Source organism: Telopea speciosissima, chromosome 8, assembly GCF_018873765.1.
Source record: "Telopea speciosissima isolate NSW1024214 ecotype Mountain lineage chromosome 8, Tspe_v1, whole genome shotgun sequence".
Classification (NCBI taxonomy): Eukaryota; Viridiplantae; Streptophyta; class Magnoliopsida; order Proteales; family Proteaceae; genus Telopea; species Telopea speciosissima.
Genome location: NC_057923.1, coordinates 41092937 through 41113680, shown reverse-complemented (window position 1 = coordinate 41113680; position 20744 = coordinate 41092937). Strand labels below are relative to the sequence as shown.

At 43.1% G+C, this 20744-nt stretch overlaps 1 long non-coding RNA gene across 1 annotated transcript; it reads right to left on the bottom strand.

The window, feature by feature from the left end:
* Positions 1–909: 909 nt before the first annotated feature.
* On the bottom strand, positions 910–20433 carry LOC122670957. Its single transcript, XR_006334293.1, has 3 exons — positions 20334–20433; positions 9158–9163; positions 910–922 (listed from the first exon to the last, which is right to left on the bottom strand). It is a non-coding gene; the product is annotated as an uncharacterized LOC122670957 (long non-coding RNA).
* Between the last annotated feature and the right edge of the window lie 311 nt (positions 20434–20744).

The window sequence follows — 20744 nt, the reverse complement described above, 5'->3', positions numbered from 1 at the left end:
GTTTGGCTTAGTCTAGGTGTGTATACCTAGCTCTGTGGGGTCCACTTGTGCACCCAAAGTGTGGATGACAGCAAAGGTGGTTGGGGTAGGGTTTTTAGGTCAATGATGGGTTCTATGTACTGTTTTTAACCCATAGGTGGTGGTCCAAAAGAGTGATTTCAAAACTGGGCCCAAACAGCACCACTGGGCATTTGACTAGGCATTGGGGCCAAACATCCAGTGGAACGCCCAGTGCCTGTAGGACATGGGTTTCCAAGCTCCAATTATGGTATTGGCTGTTGGGTTGGCCCTAAATCGACCAAGGATGAGTTCTGGGAAGTTGTAATGGTCAAATTGAGATGAATGGGATGGAATTTATGTAACCATAGCTTGGTTAACCAAAGGGTGATGGTTTGGGTTCTGACACCACAGGGACACTCAACCTTGGTTGAAATCAAATGCATAATCTTCATTAATCCACACCATAAGCTTGAAAACAGGTTGTATTTATCCATTACAGTTGCTAACTTAGGTTACAAACCAAGCTACCCAACATGCATGTAAGGTTTGAGGTCTTCAAGGCTCTATTCACCTCATATGCATGCATTCCATTTCAAAACTGTCCAAGTATCATGGCTGGAATCAAAATCATGTATAAACAGATTATATCTAGTACAAACATCAATTAAAACATATGGAACCAAGCATGCATGCATGATCCATGGTTGTCTTAGCATTCTAGGTGATGAATTCATATACTACATACATGATTATGGCCAACTGACATGAGGAATGGGCTCAAATACTATGAACAGAAGTGAGACATGGGGAAAAATAGATTTTAATGGTCCTAGTTGGGTTACCTTGAGCTTGGAGAGTCGATCTAAAGCTCCCAAGCCTTCAATCCTTCCTCCTTTCCTCTCCTTCCCTTTTCCTTCTTCTCCTTCTCTCTCTTTCTTCTTTCTTCTCTCTTTCCTCTCCAATGGTTTGAACAGTAGTCTAAAGTAAATTTTAGAGTTGGGCCCTCCTATTTATAGACTTTAAAGTACTAGGGTCTATTTGGCCCAAGCTGTCCCATATCTAAAATGCATTTTTAACTTGATTCTTCACCATTTTAGCTACATAGGTGGGGTCCACATGGTTCCAAAGGTAGGGAATGGTTCCTAAAATCCAAATGCATATGTATGAGATGGATACACATCAAGGAACTGGTTCCCAAAGTCCTGGAATGAAAAACACATGCTTCAGCAACTCTGGGCCTTGCACTGGGCGTTTGGGTCAATCGCCCAGAGATTTCATTTGCAGAATTTGATTGGAATGAAATGAAATTTCAGTTCATTTAGAGGCATAATTGAATTATAGTTCCTTCTAAGGAAATGTAGCTCTATAAGTCCAGTTTCTATCAAATTTGAAATCGAAGAAAATGAGGATTGGATTATGGAGTTATGTCAATTTTATTAACCAAAGGTCAATCTGTCAAAACAGAAGGATTCGATTTTGACAGCAACTTGAAATGAACTTTTAACTAATTTAAAGACATAACTAGGTAATGGTTTCTTCTAATAAAATTCATCCCTATGAGTCTATTTTTTAGAAAAATTTGAACCAAGACAAATGGAGTTCGGATGATGGAGTTATGTCATTTTAACTAAGAGAAGGTCAATCTACAGAGTAGCAGAATTTGATATTTGTGTCAAGATTTAACATGTATGTATGGAATTGGGTTTTCGTCATCAAATCAATCATGCAGATTGATGTTTGGTCTGAAAATTCTTTATCTAAAACATTCAAGGTGGTGAGGGTCATCATTAGTTTAACTTAGAACTAGGATTAGGTCCTATGGTTAGGTTCTTTACCTTAGATTTTGGGAGCAACTTGATAGAATTCCAAGCTTGGCTTCTCACACTTGAACTAAGTTTAGGAGCCTACGCCTCTCTTTTATTCTTCTTTCTTTCATACTAAAACAGTGCCGAATCATCCCATTGTTAATGTCTTCACGCATTAACCATCCCTAAATGTTTCATAGGCCTAATGTATCATGTACTCGGGTAGGGCCCTAAAAATCCAGGGATGATACCAACCTTAGGCTGTACATTTGGTAATGAGTTGTACAGTTGAAAGGAGTTGGTGTTTGCATTATTAACGATATGTAGGTTCTCACCAAGGGAGCTACCTCATTAAGTTCAACCACAGGATCAATGCACCATAGTGTACTGGTTGCTTTGACCTCGGGTTTCGGACCTTCAACCAAAATTTCAAATTAGCCTATATTTTTGGGCATGGGTTTAACAACGTCGATGCACCCAGAATACCTCGCGTTACGATAGTTTCATATAGTATATTGCACATTGGGTTTGTATAATATGATTAAAGGGATATGGGTGGTAGATGGGTTAATTCCTAAATCATGATCATCTTATTGATAATCCAGCCCAGGGATCGAGGGTATGTTCCGATACCATGGCTTGGGATTATCGAGGGTTTACTGGGAGACCGATGAAGTGTTCTGGGACCGGCAAGCTTCCACTAACATAGTTTGGGTTATATTGTTGGGGATCATATGTTCCAGTACCAGGGATATGGCTCTACTGTGTCGTATACTAATGGCGTTGAATCGTTGGGGATCGATGGTAAGTTTTGGTACTAGGGATACAGTTCCATTACTCTACGCAGCATAGCATTCATACATATGTTGCATCTCATCATCATCAACATTATACATCATGATTCTTATTACATATTGTACTGTTATGTATGTTGCATGATTGTAAATTGGATCTGATGTGGGAGTCATCATTGGTTGTATGGGACGTTAATGATGTTCGTTTATCAAGTTTTTCTTGTAGTCAAATAATTTTTATTGTGTGTGTGATTTAATTTTCTGCTCATTAGGCTCAGTGGAGCTCATCCCTCGTGGAACCATCTCTTTTTTAGAATGTGTTGTAGGTAGTACCATATTGGAGAGCGATGGAGGACTTGGTAAAGGATATGGATGCGAATGTTGATCTATGACCATTGCTACAATGATCGTTTCCTTCCATTCTGTTGTATTCCAATTATCATGATTTCTGGATGTAATGTTTTCTTTTCTTTTCTGTACTTAGAAATCTACATATAATGTAATAACTTTTAGATTAAGTGTGTATATGTTCAGAATGTTAACATTCAAGAATAATCCTCCTTATGTATTTATTATCACTTTAGTACCTTCCTCTTACTGAGAATCAGTGGTTTTATTTATAAGTCTTTTGCCACCATGCATAAAGTGGGAAAGACGTCCTCTCTCTAATCCAAAGAAGGACATGATGTCATTGGAATAGTCGTCCTTCAGAAGAGGACGTATCATAGCACTATGACAAGGAGAGAGAAAGCATGTGCAAAATTCTTCATAAATAGGACATACCTCAGCTGTACCAAATCGGAACACGTGTACTTCAAGAATCCAATAACGAGGGACTTCTCAAAGCTAGTCCCATGCAAGTGTCATGTTCTTCAAACCCATCAGAGGTTGGGGATGCACCCTCTCCAAGGCTTCACAATCATCCCTCGGCATGGAGTCCATCCATGAACTCAAAGCCTTGTCCATTGATTGGAGAATAACAAGAAAACAGCAAAATAGAAAAGAAGAGAAGAAATTCTTGAGAGGAAACACCCAAGAGAACAAGAATAAGGGATTTAACACTCCCCAAGTCCCTTAATATAGCCCCAAGGATGAGCAAGGGCTTAAGAAGGGAAGGGAAATCGAAAAATCTAGCAATTGGGCATTCCAAAACGAAAACAAATCAGAATTGGAAACACGGAGTCGGCACTAAGAGACCCTGATTTGACAGCGAACCATGTCATTCTCGACATCAAGACCCTGTCGAGGAATCCACTTTGATGTCGAGCCTAGTTGGTTCACTATTGGGTAGCACATTTTTACTGTCTAACTTGATTCAACAGTCAGTTAATGGTACTCGACTATCACACAACCAAACTCAATGTTGTGGAAAGCTTTTTCAATGTCGATCGACAGCAATTCGATGTCGATACTATAATTTTATAGCTTATGACAACTTCATGCATTTTTGGGAAGTCCACACTGAACCAGTGGGTCCCTACCGTCCCCACACATCATCCTACACCCTAGGGTCACAATGGACCATCTCACACCACAATCACATTCATACATATTATTTTGACCTACCCAAGCACGTAATGGATCTAGAATCCTAACTTTGGATTAAAAAAAAATCAATCGTTCAAAGTCATCCCAAAATATTTACAAGGCTCAAAGGCCCGAAATTGTTCACCATCCACTCTTGGAACAAAAAAAAAGAGAGAATCTATTGATTCGCCTCGTCCTCATCAGACTTATCTCCATCACCATCCCCATCATCGTCCTCGTCATCATCCTCCTCGCTCTCCTCCCGCTCATCCTCGACCCGTGCCCCATGGCCACTAACAGGGTCATCAATTTGGATCACCAGAGATCATGGCACCGGAACCTCTGCAGCTAGGGTAGGCTAGGCAGCAGCCAAGGCCTCATCCCTTTCTTTCTGGAGCCGATTAGTAGTCGCCTCGTACCCCAGAGTGTCACCCTCCTGCATTACATAACAAGCATTAGCATCCATATATTTTAAATGTATATTGTCACGCCCCCATCCCGACAAGGGATAAAATACTATAAAAGGGGTATGACTAGGATGCTTACCAACATCCTAACCACTACCAGGATATCGATGCAGTGGCCAACTCACAGTCTTAAACCAATATGAAATTACAGTAATATCAGAGTGGGGAAAGTAAAAGAATATTACATTCTAAAAGATCATAAATAAGCAGAAGCGTTACAAATACAAATGATTCAAAGTCTACATGATAGATAGTTCAACCCAAAAGATTAGCTGGAAACTGAATAGCAGTATTACTACCAAATATATATATAATGCTAATGATAAACAAAATAACAAAAGATATAATTGTGCCCCAATGGCACAGTTCTTTAGTGTACACTAACTTTCAGGTCCAATATCACGGGCTCCGATCAGTCCACCTCAAAGGAGGATCACCATCATAAATCACCTGTATACAACTAAAAAGGGTAGCGCAAAGGGGGTAAGCACCACTGAGCCAGTGAGGGGATGGGGAATGCACAAACAATTTACACATTGTCCATGATGAATGCAAATGTTAATATATATTTTCCACCTAACACACAATCTACGTCATAGGCATATGCTACTATGATAACTTAGGTATACACTATGGGTCACTTAATTATTGCCACAATGCATCCTCAATTATCACCTTTGGGCCTACGTCAGTCGTAGTCATCACCACTCAGAGGCAAACCCCGATAACCATTGCTACCTTGACTGGCCTTTCTCACTCTCTATAGAATCCGGTGCTTTGGTTACCTAACACCTAAACCCCTGTTGGTAAGGGTTGTAGCATAAGGGATCAAAGATCCTATCCGTAGATATACTATATGCAAATCCTATCGTCCCAAGAGGTATTTCGGGTGCATCAATATCTCATTCCATCTATCACCCGGGTACGAACACGGCATGGCGCATATAGACCAATATGGCAAGCAATAGAAGATAACGTAAACATATATGGGGTTCCAGCACTAGTACCTCCTAGCACCGTAACCCAACACAGTTTGCATCATCATAATCATCATCACAAATAAGAAATAATGCAATCATGCTTATAATTATGCAAGTAACAATATACATGTATAGATATAATAAGCAAGCCAAAATAATCACCCAGATCCACTCACTAATAGTTCGAATATCGTTTGACATCTGGTATGGATTGCCTTGACACACACTCTCCCGCACAAGTTAGGTAGCCTAGGGATACATGAAACATAATATTAGAAGGTGAGGACGGGTCCCAAGAGGAGCCCCAAGTGTTTTCATCATTTTATACCAAAGACAGCAGGACAGAAGCAGGGACGAAGGCAGTCGAGGTGGTTCTGTTCCTGGTTCCGCCCAGGTCATAGGCTCAAAATACATGGGACAGATCCACGAACGAAATTATGATCATGGTTCCATTTGTGCATCCATTCCAAACCCTGAGAAAATACTAAAGGGTTCGGAACCATGGATCGGAAGTAGTCATAGTGGTTCCATTCGTTGTTCCGCCTGAGCCTGAATATGAAATCCTTAAGTCAGTCTAATTCCCAGCCTTCTTCCTTGAGGTCCAACAACCTCAAGGATTAGGGGAGGGTGTCCTAAACCTTCCTAAGGGCACAATGTCACATATCATTCATTGTTCTTGGGAGATTCCATGGATTGGTCTCACATTAGGGCTTTCCATTTCTAGGTTGAGGTCATAAGTCCCTTAGGACAGCAAAGGGGTTTTGAGAGCGGCAAGGGTAGACCTTGGCACCAAAATAGGTCACTTAATTAGTATATATAGAGGCACTTTACGTGGAAATTAAATCCCATTAAAATTTATCCAGTGTTACACCAGCCGCCACGATGTGGGCGAGGTCACCGGTTTAAGGTTATGCTCTAAAGTTGTTGTCAAAACATAACCTCAGTGTTTGATCCCACTTGAAAGGGTCATTAATTCGGATTGGGTCTAAGGTTCCTTCATAATAATTGTATCCCTTTAAGTCTAGTTTACAACTCAACTTGAATTGCATCGATACAATATGTATAGACAAAGTTATGGTCAAAATACTGAGAGTGGTCAAGCTATAAGTAATGAACGGATTTATCGTGGTTCCACCCCTTGTTCCATCCGCAACAGAAACCAATTTTCAACTTCGAAATTCCTGTAAATTAGTTTCTAAGGCCATCAATGGCCTCAAGGGCTTGTAGGGATGGTTCCTAAAGTTCATTAGGGTCCTCATAACCCTAATGGCACAATGAATCAAGGAATCTATGGTCTATACCCAATTACTCAACCCAAACTTGAGTTTTGGGTGAAAACCCTAGGTTTTCATGGCTTGGGTTGTATGGTACATCATTAGGAGGATTAGGGGTGTGCAATGGCACCCAAAGGGACTAAGACCATGCCCCAACATAAGAGCATTGAGTCCCAAGTGGAACCCAAGCAATTCCCAACCCCAAAAACTAAAACCCTAAACAACCAAATAGATAAATAGAGAGGGAAAATTAGGAAGATTACTTACCACCATTGGAGGCAGCAAAAACAAGGCTAGGTGAGCCCTCTTTACTCTTTCCTTCTCCTACATCCCTTCTTTTCCTTCCTTTTCTTCTTCTTCTTCTTCCTTCTCTCCTTCCTTTTCTTCTTTCCTTGTTTGGACAGTAAGAGGGGAGAAAGAGAGTGTGGGTGAGGGAGTTGTTTTCCCCTTCCCCCTCTCTTCTTCTTTCCCCTCCTCACGATTTGGCTTTTGGAGAAATGAGGAAGGCTTAAGAGCTCCCTCCATTTATAATTAAAATGGACCTCTGGGTCCATTTGCCTAAGTCCTTAAACTCCCAAATCCATTTTAACTCAAGTTGGGCCTTAGGGCCTGTTTGGATGGCAACCCAAAACTCCAACTCATTAAGGCTCTAAAGTGCTATGGTACTAAAGTCTTGTTTGGCTTAGCTTAAAGCCCTAGGGTGGGTTTTAGGATTAGGGCTTATTTGGTTGGCCAACTTTAGGACTCAAAACTCATTAAAGCCCATGTTGAATAATATGGGCCCACTAACTTGACCCCATAAGACATGGAAAGATAGGGATGGGGTCCACCACGCCCGGGAACATAGCAACAGTGTCCGAAACATGGGCACTTAGGTCCCACCCAAGAAAACACACAAAACAAGCATGACAGCATGGATGGAACATCGGGCAGACTCACCAGCAGTGGTTCTGTTCATGGTTCTGTCCCTACTGTCAAGGCCAAAAACTTAAAGAAAGATGACGGGCTTTGACCCGTAATTTAAGGACTTCGAGGAGGGTATGTGTACCTAACATTTAGGGTTCAAAGTTACCCATTGTGTGGTCCAATCGCCCATCAAGGTGTGAATTCCAATCTTTGTTTCGAGCTTTCCCTTTGACTGTTATGGTCTAAGGTCACGGGTGTCGACCGTTGGCAGCATCGCAACACCTATCAATGAAAATTCAATTTACCTCGGGAAATTAGGGTGTATTTTGGGCGCGGGTGTAACATACATACTAACCATGCAGGCACCGGCACAATAAGAACCGCTACTTACCAGTTGAAGGATCTTCTTGCTCTGCGAAGCAGCTAGTTCTTTCAAACTGGCAGCTTCTTTCAAACCAGCAACCATCCTCAATAGGTCATTGTACCTATAACCAGGGACCTACACCAACAATGATGGTCAGCCGTTACAAAAAGAAGAGAAATGCAATTTCAAAGCAAAGTCAAAACACTTACAAAGTTGAAGCCGCATTGACAGTCGGCCATAGAAGAAGAAAGACGAGGGATAGGCACCTCTTTGCCCTGCCATATAAGGGACCACCTAGGCACTGGGAAGAAAGCATCAAGCACCTTGTGTGAACATGAGGGTGCCGAAGACGATCGGACCCCAGCATCACCAATAGGGGAAGGCACCATCCGAGGAGCAAACTTGAACGAAGTGGCCTCACAAGACGAAGTACCAACACTAGCCATGGTAGCACTAGTAGTCTCTCCAGCCTCGTAAGGCTTGATGCCATTTGGAGCCTAAGCACATAAGGAACAGTTAGCAACCAAGAGGCAAAATGAAAGATAAGAAGTAAACAAGTTCGAAGATTACACACGGACCCGAAGGAGTGAACCTCACACACATCAGCTCCTTCGCCCTATACCTACGGTAACGACCCCACGAGTTAGGCTCAACAAAGGGCCAAGCATAGACATCCTTCATGAACCGGTGCATGTCCTTCCTCAACAGCCACTCTGACTCGAGCATGAAGTGTGGAGACCTTATAGGGATACTAGCCCTCTCAGTACTACATCATTGCCTATAGGCCCGATCTCCCAAGCGGCAAGCATACCCAGAAGGCCCAACGTAGACCATGTGCCAAGGCATAAGTCTCCTAGCAACCTCTAGCTGAAGTTGCATGCCTAGCTCTATGAACTCAAAGGGCTGCCACACCACCTGTCAACACAAGTACATTCAGATCAGTATCAAGCCAAACACAAGGCAAGAAAAATAGTCAAGGTAAAGTAAAATTTTACCTCCTGTGGTGAGAGCCAGCTCAGCATCTCCCTCACCTCCGGGACTGGAACCTTCCTCTCCTTAGGACGGGTGTTATCAACCAACCACATCCTAGCCCGAGGAAAGTATGTATCATCTCTGGCCCTCAATCTAGGGGCCCATACCCTGAGATGATCATAGCAACAGCACTGCAACCAAGTCAAAGAACATCAATATATGCAACATATCGAAAGCAAGTACAAGATAAATCAAAATACAAGGAAAGCAAAGACAATGAATTACCTCTAGTATGAACCAAGTACCGCTAACGCACTAGGTGTTACACCCACACCCAAAATATACCCAAGTGCCCTGGGACAAATTAGACCTTACCAAAGGGTAATGCCATGGTGGCAATGATCAACACTGATAACTTTGAACCTAGTATTTATTGAAAGTATCCCCTCGAAGTCTTGGAAGTGTAGATCAAAGCCCCATAACTTTCCTTGAAGTTTGGGCCCTAATAGCAGCACCGGAGTCACGAACGGACTCACTCGTATTGAATCCGCTCGAGGATCTACCCATGCTGTTACTTGCCCTTTTGGTTTAATTTTCTGTGGGACCTACACCCCCATGTCCCAGACACCCTAATTGGACCTTTGGACCTTTGGACCATATGGATCCCTACCCTTACCATTAATTGGTTAAATGGGCCATGAAAGTAGGCCCACAAAGCATAACTTAAATGAATAATGGGTTTAATACCTTAACTTAAACCAAATGAGCCTTAGTGGACAAATAGGTCCTATGGACTTAGGGTGCAACCCAAACAGGCCCTAATTAACTAAATGGACCTAATGGTCTATGACTTGGACCAAACATGCCCTAAGACCTAATTAAACCCAAAAGACTAATTTGTGTTGGGGGATACCTAACCAAACACTACCTAAGGCCCCTTCTAACCCTTAAAAGATAAGAGAATCCTTTATTCCCTTATCTCTCCCCCTCCCAAGCAAACCATGGAGGAGAAGGAGGAAGGAAGAAGAAGAAATAGAAGTAGGAGAGGGATGAGAGGGGAAGGGAAGAGGATGGAAGCCATGACAAGATGGCTGGCTGCCCCACATCTCCTCCTCTTGCTGTCCGAATAAAGGGAGAAGAGATGGAGGGGATGGTTGGAAGGAAAGAGGTCAAGGGGGCTCACCTAGCCTTGGGGTTTGCTACTCCATTGGAGGTGAGTGAATCTTCCATTTCTCCCTCTCCATTTCTTTATTTACTAGCTTAGGGTTATCTTGAGGTTGGGGTTAGCTTGGGTTTCACTTGGGATCCAATGCTCTTTTTGGAGAGATGATTGTAGTCCCTTTGGGATGCCTTTGCATACCCTTGCACCTCTCTTTGAAGTGTCATTCAACCTAAGCCATGAAACCTTACCCTTGGACCAATTTGAGACCAATCCTTGTGTGATCTTGGATCCAAGAGGTGAACCTAGGTTCTAGTAACCCTAGGGAGACTTAGACACCCCTCCCATGTCTCTAAGAGCTGGGTACACTCTAAGCTTCAAGCTGAAGAAGAAGCCCTTTAAAATCTCAGAAAAGATTGTTGATGGACGCACGACTGGATCCACCAATCGTGGTACCGTCCATTAGTCTGCCCAGTGTAATTCCTATGATTTGACCTAAATGGATGATGGAACGAACTCAGGTCTATTACATCTACCCGTGGGTCAGTTCACTCTCGGATATGTCTCAGGGATCGACCAGATGCAGGGGCGGACTAAGGAAATACATCCGCCTATGGGTCCGCTTGCTCTTGGGTGTGTCTTAGAAGTCGAACGGATGCACAACCGGATCCAAGTAAGAAGTTCCGTCCATGGATCCGCTGTCAAACCCTGCTCCTGACTGGTTGAAATTTTGGTTCAAGGACAGGAACCCCTGATCGGGCAACCAGGATCACTATGGAGCATTACTCCAGTGGAATGTATCAATGAAGAGACCCTGTGCATGACCTCTTTTATACCTGTAAGAACATGGACAGTGGATCCTTGCTCTTGCACAGCTTATAGCCTGATGTATGGCTTGAACCCCAGGTAATCTCTCTCCTCCCTATGGTGGTGGGACCCACCTAAGTAAATGTGTGCCAAAAACCCTTAATGGGCATGTAGGGACAATACCCTGACCAAGGGTCAAACCCCTATGCCAGCCCCCTTAGAATTCAGTTGTTGGAATTCACTGGGCCATGGCACTGGGCGATGCAGCAAGGCCCAATGACATCCCCCAATGGCTATTTTTGGGTATTTTTAATTATTATAATTATGGGGACCACCTAATATGAACATGGGCACCCTACACTGATAGAGGGGATTCTGGGGGACCACCTCATACCCTTGGTTCACTGTGGACCCCACCAGTGTGCTCAGAATCACCCTGAAATAGTCTAAAAACCCATTTTTTAAAAAAGGGACTTATGGCCAAACAGACCTTAGTAGTCTTGGGTCTATAAATAGGCAGGGCTGAGCTCATTTTAGAGCTCTTGCTCTGTGGAGAATCCGAAAGAGAGAAAAGAGAGAGAAAAGAGAGGAGAAGAAGAAGAAGAAGAGGGAAGAAGGAAGGAGAAGGGGGGGAGACCTGCTGCAGCCCTGCAACCAGCCTGGATCCGAGTTCTCCCAGCCTTGTGTATGTATAAAAATACCCCTATATGCTGCTGCTCCCTATCCCTCTCTTGTTTTCACTGTGTTTTGCTCCCTGGGCAGCCCAGACTAGCTGGGGTTTGCCCAGTATTGGTCCAGATCTACCATGCAAACCTTGTGCGTGGAAGATCTGAGATCTTTATACATTTTTAGCATTTAGTTATGCTGTTCCTAGGAGCCGAAGCTGGCTGTGCCCACCTGCACTGTCAGATGGCCCCAATACCCTGCGATTTGGAATCCTGGGTGCTGGCCAAGGTTGCACAACCCTAACCCTAGATGGATGCACCCTTGAACCCTCTTGATTCATGTATTTTCAGCCATATACAAGGCTGGAACTGAAATCCAAGCCTAGCCAAAACCCTGAACACTATTCATTTGGGCTACTTGGGCAGCCATAGTTAGCCTGACAGTGAGCCTAATGGAAAAACCCTCTGGACCATGATGTAGACCATCACTGTCGCTACCAGACCCCCTAAACATGCAGAGGATCAAGTATGGGCCCAGCCTTGCAGGCCCCACCTTGGGATCTCAGCCCAGTATCGATTCTGCAGGCAATGGACGATGCAGCAAGGCCTAGAGCCATCGCCCAGTGATTGAAAACCTACTGTATTGATGGGCAAACTTGGAATTTCTCACCTATTTGGCCCCTGGACACTATAGGCCGTAGGAAATAACAAAAATACCCTTCTCCCACATCTGTCCACAATTAGAAAATATTTTGGAACCCTAGTGGGCCCCGTTGGTGATTGTATCACCGCTATGCTTGGTCCTACAGCACAGACATGCTGTGGACAGCATTGTGATTATGTTCTGACCTAATGGCAGGTGCTGACATTATTAGTGACCATTTTACCCCTGTGCCACAGACATTGGTTGATGCACCAGGACATGACCTAAAGCCCAATGTAAGGCCCAGTGACTCTAAGAGTGAACCAAATGAACCCCAAGTCAACCCAGTAACATTAGGGTAACCCTAGGACTCCGAATGATAGACTAATAACTTAACATGGCAACTTTTGATTTACATCTAGGATTTGATCCTGTGCTCGAGGACAACAACCAGACAACTACTAGAACTAAATTTGTGACTGAGTACCTAGAGCCAAGTACTGGTGAGTGAATAATACTGTCTTATGTGTATGTGTAATCATGATTTTGCTGGCAATTAAGAATTGGAATTATAAATGCTGTGATATTTATTTCTGTTTAAAGCTATTCAAATCACTGCATATTGAATGACTATTGATCAACTCTGAGAATGTTTGCTTGATGAATGTCTGCTAGACTAGATGCCATAGTCGGCTTGGAAATGGGGCCTATGGTAGCCCATATTATGGGGTACGGTTGACACCGCTTGACACATACGATGCCATATAGACATGGGGTTAGAGTTTCATCACCCGTGCTACGCACCCTTACCAACAGGGGTTTAGGTGTTGGATGCCTATGGGGGCGACCATCAGAAAATGAGAAAAGAGAAAAAGGAATGAAAAGAACATCGGAATGGTGCATGAATGAATCATAACACCAGAATGGTGCATATGGGCTATAAGCCAGAAAAAAAAAAGAAAGAAATGGATTGTCCCACGGGTTAATCACAGAGGGCTGGTCGGGCTGACCTTGGTGAACGAATGCGGGAGCTGACTGGTCCTCTCTGACAACTCAATGGGTGTATCACGGGAAAGAGTTAGAAGCCCACACTAGGGATACATGTATTGGGGATTATAGTAGCACAAACCTGACTTAGTTGTATTGCTAGGTGGCTAATAATAATCTGGACTTATATATCATGTAGATCATGTGTATTGTGAATTGTGACTGCATGTGCATATATGATGATGTTATTTGCTCACGAGCTCAGTGGGGGCTCACACTCTATTATGCAATGTTTTTCTTAGATGATCCTATAGGTGGATGCCGCTGTGGCATGGAGGGCTATCTCGAGGAGGAGAGTTTTGGTTGTTACGATGATATTGGTGTGGACCCCAACGGAGGTCATACCGATCCTGCGTACGTTCTCCATGGTCATTGCGGATGAAGACCATTGAAGTGTGCATATGATGTTTTGACTTGGGGACTTCTTTTTGGGTTGTCTGGAGTTATCCCCATCTTGATTCTGGTTTTGTTGTAGTTCTTCTTTTTCTTTCTTTTGGGGTTGAGTATGCTTACCTTGTACATGTTAATGTATGTAGTACTGTACTTATCAGCTTTGCTTTCCTTGTTGTGGGTTGGGGAAAATGTTCGAACAACTCTTATATGTATATATTATCATCATTTTCCCGTATCACTATGCTTTTTTTTTTTTTAATTGTTAGTTGTAGGTTTCTACAACACTCTATTCTTGCCTATGGTAAGTAATGGTTGTGACTCCATATTGGTAAGCACTGCTTCTAGATTCGTGGGATTTGGCTGGCTGTCGTTATGCAATCCGGGTCACCTACCCAATCCTTTTAGGGGGTGGTTTGGGGTGTAACATCCGCTCCCTCTATTTTCACCTTTTGGCCTGAACGGAGTCAGGGACGGACTCACCTCTGCTGCAACTGTCTGTGAGTTCGCTCGTGCTATCTTGGTTAAAACTTGATTTTAACCTTGCGTGCCTAGCATGGGACCCTTCTATATATGCTTTAATGATTGCTTTTATGTTTTTAGGCTACCCAACTAGATGGATAACTGGTGCACCGGTGAGATTCATGTCAACCATGCCCGGTGACACCCGAGTTCGATGAGTAGGCTTTGGGTGACTTTGTTGGGTGAATATATATATAATATGCGATCTTAAGCATGCTATAATATAAGTATAAGCATTGTGCGCATTGCATTGTTATCCAAATGTGAACTGTTATAAATGTAATAATATTCTCCCCATTGTATCGGGCTACGGTGCTGGAACCCCAATTTATTTAATTATGAAAATTGTTATATGTCATCCTGATCTGTATGTGTCGTGCCATCCTGGTACCCGAGTACTAGATGGAATGGGACGTTGATGCACCCGGAATACCTCTCGGGCTGATAGGACTTGCATTTAGTATATCTGTGGCTAGGATGCTTGTTCCCTTATGCTATGACCTGCCAACAAGGGTTTACGTGTTGGATAGTCTGAGCACCTGTGGTCTGTGGAGGTGGGAGAGGCTAGGATAGGGGTAGTGATGACCATCGGAGTTTGCCACTGGGTGACCAGATGGTTTCTACCGACGTAGGCTCCCATGTGGTAACTGAGGTTTCACTGGGACGATAAGTCAAGTAACCCTCAGTGTCTCCCGAGTTATCACAGTAGAATACACTTGACCGATAGAATTTGTGTGCTAGGTGGCAAATGAATCTAACATTAGCATGCATCATTCTACTTAATATTGATTGTGTATATATGTGTGCATTCCCCTTTGCTCCCTCACTAGCTGCTATAGCTAACCCTGTTGCACAACTCCTTTTTAGTTGATATGCAGATAACATCTTGACGAGCACCGTTGGATGCGATTCAAGTGGAGCCGGTAGTTATGACTTGGATGTAGATGTACACCCAAGATTGGTGCCCTTGTGTCAATTACTTATTATTTAATTTCTGTATTCATTCCACAATCATGTATAAACTTTATGTTTAATTATAAGGAGAGATTGAATGGTTACATTTATCGAGATTGTACTATGTGTTATCATTAGAGAACCGATGCTCTATTATTTCACATGATTTGATTTAATTTCGCTTCCGCTAACTATTATTGGAACGATTTATTCCATTTGGGTATGTTTCTTGTTGTTATCACGATTGATGACAGGGTGGACTGTGGCTCGGGACACTGTATCTGTATCCTGGTAGATATTAGGATGATGTGTGTTGTCCCAGTCACCCCCTATGTGGCAAAATATCTTACATCGGGATGGGGGCATGACACTAGATGCGCCACATGGCCAAAGAATCCAATGTCCTTAGTATATGGGCATAGCTTGGCCCAGTCCAGTCGAAGGACTTCACCTTCGACAAATCCCTGAGTTACCACACCATGGAGATGTGGATCCTCATACCACTGGTGCTAAAAATGGTGCTCCTCAAGAGATAGAGGATGAAACACTTGCTAGCTGATCCAGCTTCTCACGACTGGAAGAGTCGGTCACCATCTTCTTCTCCCATTCACGATGGAACCACTGCATCGCCACGTTTAACTTAGGATGGAGGGAACTGAGCTGCTTCTTTAGCTCCTCCTTATTGTACTCCCAGGTGCCAGGAGGTCCTGTCATGGCCTCGCCACCAAAAGAAAGGCCCGTATATAAGAATTAGCAAAGGGGCGTGATCGCCCTCTCACCATAGGCAGATGAAATGTGTGGGTGGTAGGCCACCATCTCTCAGCCAAGGCTTGCACCAAAGACATATTAAAAGACCTAGTCTAAAGGAGAGCTAGATCCTCGAAACCGGCCGCCATGATTTACTGCTGGACAACATTGCATAGCTCACCGTACCAGTTCAGAACAGTGCAGCGCGATCCATATTTGTGGTAGGTCACGGGCTCCTGTAAATAGAGTAATAAATCCCCAGTGGGTCAAAGTTCATCAAACATAAAGGTTTTAAAAATGGATTGGTCCTCAACAATGGAAATCCACAAAATAACCTAAGCTAGGCCAACATAAGCATCACAAGCAACAAGTATGCATGAGCATCACAAGAAAAGTAAGTGACAGAACTCATAGGTTCGGAATCAAAATAGGCCATCCTATATAATAGAGCCCTATGAAGGAATGCCATCAATCCCCAGTGGATCCTAATAGGACAAGATCGATACAATGCAACACAGGCAATCTAAGCAATGGTTCAAAAAAAAATAAAAAAAGAAATGGGGCTATCCATACACGAACCTAAGTTAGGGTTACCCAAATCATCAACAACCATGGCAAAATCAAGATTGGGCAATCTTCATAAGCAAGATCACATGGTTACAGAACAGAATTCAAGATAAAGGAATCCAAGGCTTACCTTGGGCGGCTTCTAGGCATTGCCGCATATGTGGGATGGTGTGTCTCTGAGCAATTGGCCCTCATACCACGGAGCCCTCGACGACTCCTTGCAATCACTCAGCCCATCCTCGTCCGGACCCATCTCTGGTCGTCGAGTGGGATCACCTCCTTATCGTATCATAATGCTCAAATTACTTGGTCTCTTGGGAGGAGGAGGTGTACTATCAGACCCCATGGGCCTCTTGCCTAGACATCACATATAAACAACAAGAAGAACTGAGAAATACAAGGGAAAATGGGATTTCCTCACAATCCCAATTGGATAGAAACAGAGAAGAAGAAGAGATGATCGTTTTAAACACCAAAATGCATGATTTGACCCACAAATAAGGTCACACAGCCTAAAATGGTGAAAAATCACTTTGGAAACCCTAAGCTCTCCGAGAAAATCAACTTTGGAATATTTTGATAGCTCCTGACTATAGCATCTAATGATGTTGAACTGCTAGATTAGATGCCATGGTCGGCTTGGAAATGAAAGGTATGGGCAATAGGAACACTGTACATTTCATACTCGAAAATGGGGTGTGTGGTAGCCCGTAGAATCGGATACGGTTGACACCACTCAACTCATACTTACCATATAGATCATTTGGCTAGGTTGAACATACTCTTATGCTACAGCCCTTACCAATAGGGGTGCATGTGTTGGGTGATCATGGCCTCTTGAAAGCCGCTGAGGGTAGAATCCGGGATAGGTTGTCATGGTTATCTTGGGGTTTGCCGAGGGAGGGAGTCGGTGCTCCCAGACTAGCATGGGTCCCATCTGCAATGATTGAGGTTGCAAGCAAAGTGATGATAGGAAGAAGCAGAGGTTGTTTTTCGAATTATTGCAAGTAGCATATGCCTAGTAACTTAGTTGTGTTGCTAGGTGGACTAGAGTAATAAAATTGAACACAAGCGTATAGTTTCATGATGATGTGTTGTGCCTGCATGCATAATTTATTATTCATTTGCTGGGCTCAATGGAGCTCATCCCTCGGGACATGTTTTCTTTTAGATGATTTTGCAAGTGGATGTCTCCCTGAATGGGAGGATCATTTCAGATAGTATGGTGATGGTGATTGTGATCATTCTGATATGGACCCCGACGGAGGTGATCCCTCTGATGTGGGTGCATTGAGTTAGATTGGAGGAGATGACCTGATGGTGGTTGTCTTTCTTTTGATGTTCATAGAACATTCTTTTTGTGGATAGCCCGTTGGAACTTTTCTTTTGTATAGTTTACAGATGCATATTTTGTTTATTTGTATCTCGATGTAAAGCTATGAAAAGGTCATGGTTGTGGTGAACACTGTGGGTGGTGAGCTATAGCTGAACTATGTATTTGGTAGCTCATTTATGTATATATAAAACTTTAGTGTTCTGCTACACTCTGTCTTTGCTATACCTTATAGTGAATGTCTGTGTGTGTTTGTGAGTGGTGTTTGCTTCTGGATCATAGAGATTTGGCGAATATGGCTTGACATTTGGGTCACTCGTTCAATCCTCCTAGGGTTGGTTTGGGGTGTGACATAAACCCTCCTTCCCCTCTCCAGCTCCTCCAGCTTCTCCCCCCCCCCAATTTGGCAAAGAAATAGCTGAGAAATGAGGTCACTTCCTATTTATAGACCCAACCGCTTAAGGTCTATTTGGCAAGGGACTTCTCCAGTTAAGAAGTGCATTAATCCCAATTTAAGGGGTGGGTCCACCATTTCAATTCCTTTTTGGGCATGGATTAATGGTCATAGTCTATAGTATGTGGGGTCAAAAAGATGAGAAGCCAACTCCACACACACTGGGCCCCACAGCCAAAACACCAAGTTGGTCAGATGTTAGAATCAGTCGACACATCACAACCGGTTGGTCTTGATCAGCCAATTAAGACTAGTTGTTGTAGCATAGAACAACTAGGTTTCTTCCCTAGTTTCTTCACCCATCTTCTAGGGTTTGATTCCAATGGTTAGGGCACTTGATTCTGTGATATTAAACATGTGAAGTTAGGTGTCTAACACCAAGGTAGATGTGCTTACCATTAGTCTACTGGAAATTGCAATTGCTGTACCAAAACACCATAATTGCCGTTTGTAGGGACTGTACCTACATACAATTCCATAGAAAGGTTAAGGTAGGGCACTCCCAAATTCATGGTTGGATGTTGAGTTTGATCCAGATCGTCGATGAAGCATCGAAATAGATGTCTTTGTATCGACAGTGGGTGTTTGGTCAAAGTAATGATCAATGGGGTGTGGGCAAGTAGTTTGTTGCCAAAGGAGGAGTTACTTGGGGCTTAAGCAAACCAAAATACGCATCAAAGTTGCCAAAGTTGAGCTTGGGCATGAAAGGAAGTGAATTGAAGCTGAACATGGCAAAATTGGGCTACTCGGATATACATAGGGTTGACATTGAATTAAGGTTGAGTCGACATAGAGGAGGGGGTAGGTTGACATCTAGTTGTTGTCAATGAACAACTGTCGACATCGGTGAAGGTATTTTTGGGTGTCGGCATGAATAGCTTGAATGTCGATGGAGAGGATAGACAATAGAATGACTCTGTTCGACATTAAAGGGAGATGGGTCGATGTCGATGGAAGGTAGGGTCGATATTGATGGAAGGTCTTTCAATGTCGGTCCTGAGTTTCGTGTCGACAGGAAGGATTTAGGCTATATGGGCTGGTTCTATGCTGGACTAGGCTGGTTCCAAGGGAGTTGGGGTCAGGGCTAACCTTTCCAAGGGATCTTGAAAGGCTCTGAGGCTCTAGTTATGGCTCTAGCTAGGGTTTTGAAAGATCGATGGATGGATTCGGGCAGTGAACATTTGCGCTACAATTATAGATACATCGACTCTATGCCTCGGAGGATGCTCATCAACGTCACAGGAAGCCTTCGGGGGAAAGGGCAAAATGAGGTGTCTATACAGGGCAACCTGCCGTGTCTGGCAATATATGATCTTGGCCACATGTCGCATGCCCATTGGTAGGTGATATTTATGCTACTATCTATCTTTCATACTTTTTCCTTAGTACTTAGGAGTTGGGATTGAGGTAGCCCATGCCTAATCCAAGTTCACTTAAATCTTAAAAGTAGACCCAAATCCTCTTTTCTTTCTTAAGCTCGTAGGCTGCATGAGGTACGGGTTCATAATAAACTATAAACCTTGGGAAAATTCCCCATGCTGCTAGTGTGGGGAGGAATATGTCGCATCCATGAGTGTCTTGAAATAGATTTCATTTATAAAAGGTCAATTTTGTTTAAGATAAAATAATAATAAAAAAAAAAACCATGTGGGAGAGATCTCCACACTACTTTTTTTATGGGTAAAGTACACGTACCCCCCTAGAATGCACCCAATATTCCTCGTACCCCCCTAAGCGGCTCAATATTCCACGTACCACCCCTGCTTTACACCATAAATGCCATTTAAGTCCACACCAGGTATTAAATGCTATAAAATGACCAAACTACCCTTTCTTCTATCTTTTTTAAAATTTAAAAAGACCTAATTGCCCTAACCTATTTGCTAAAATTTGAAAAGACTAAAATGCCCTCATCTTCACCAAATCATCATCTTCTTTTACCTTCGATCCTTCCACATGATTCCACTTCCTTTTTGCAAAGAGTGATCCTGCAAGAAAGCTCACAATGCCAAGAGCCAATATGGCTTTCCCTGAAATTGGTTTTCCTCTCATTTTCTTTGTCTCTGTATCGATTTCCAGCAACAAACACACTTTCCAATAGATCTCCTGAGTCCAAACAGTATCTTCTTCTCCAGCTTCATTAGAAAATGGAGAAATTAAAGATAGAATGAAGCATATGATGAGAGCCTAAGCAAGGGTAACAAGCTTGGTTTTAAAGATGGGTTTCAAGCTTCAATGTAATTTAATGTGGGGGATTGAACATTTAGAGTAAAATCTTCGAACTCTCTCAACAACATCCCATCTTCAAAATAGGGTCTTTGACTCTCTGTTTCAATAATCAGGTTTGGGAGTGGGTTTTGGAAATTG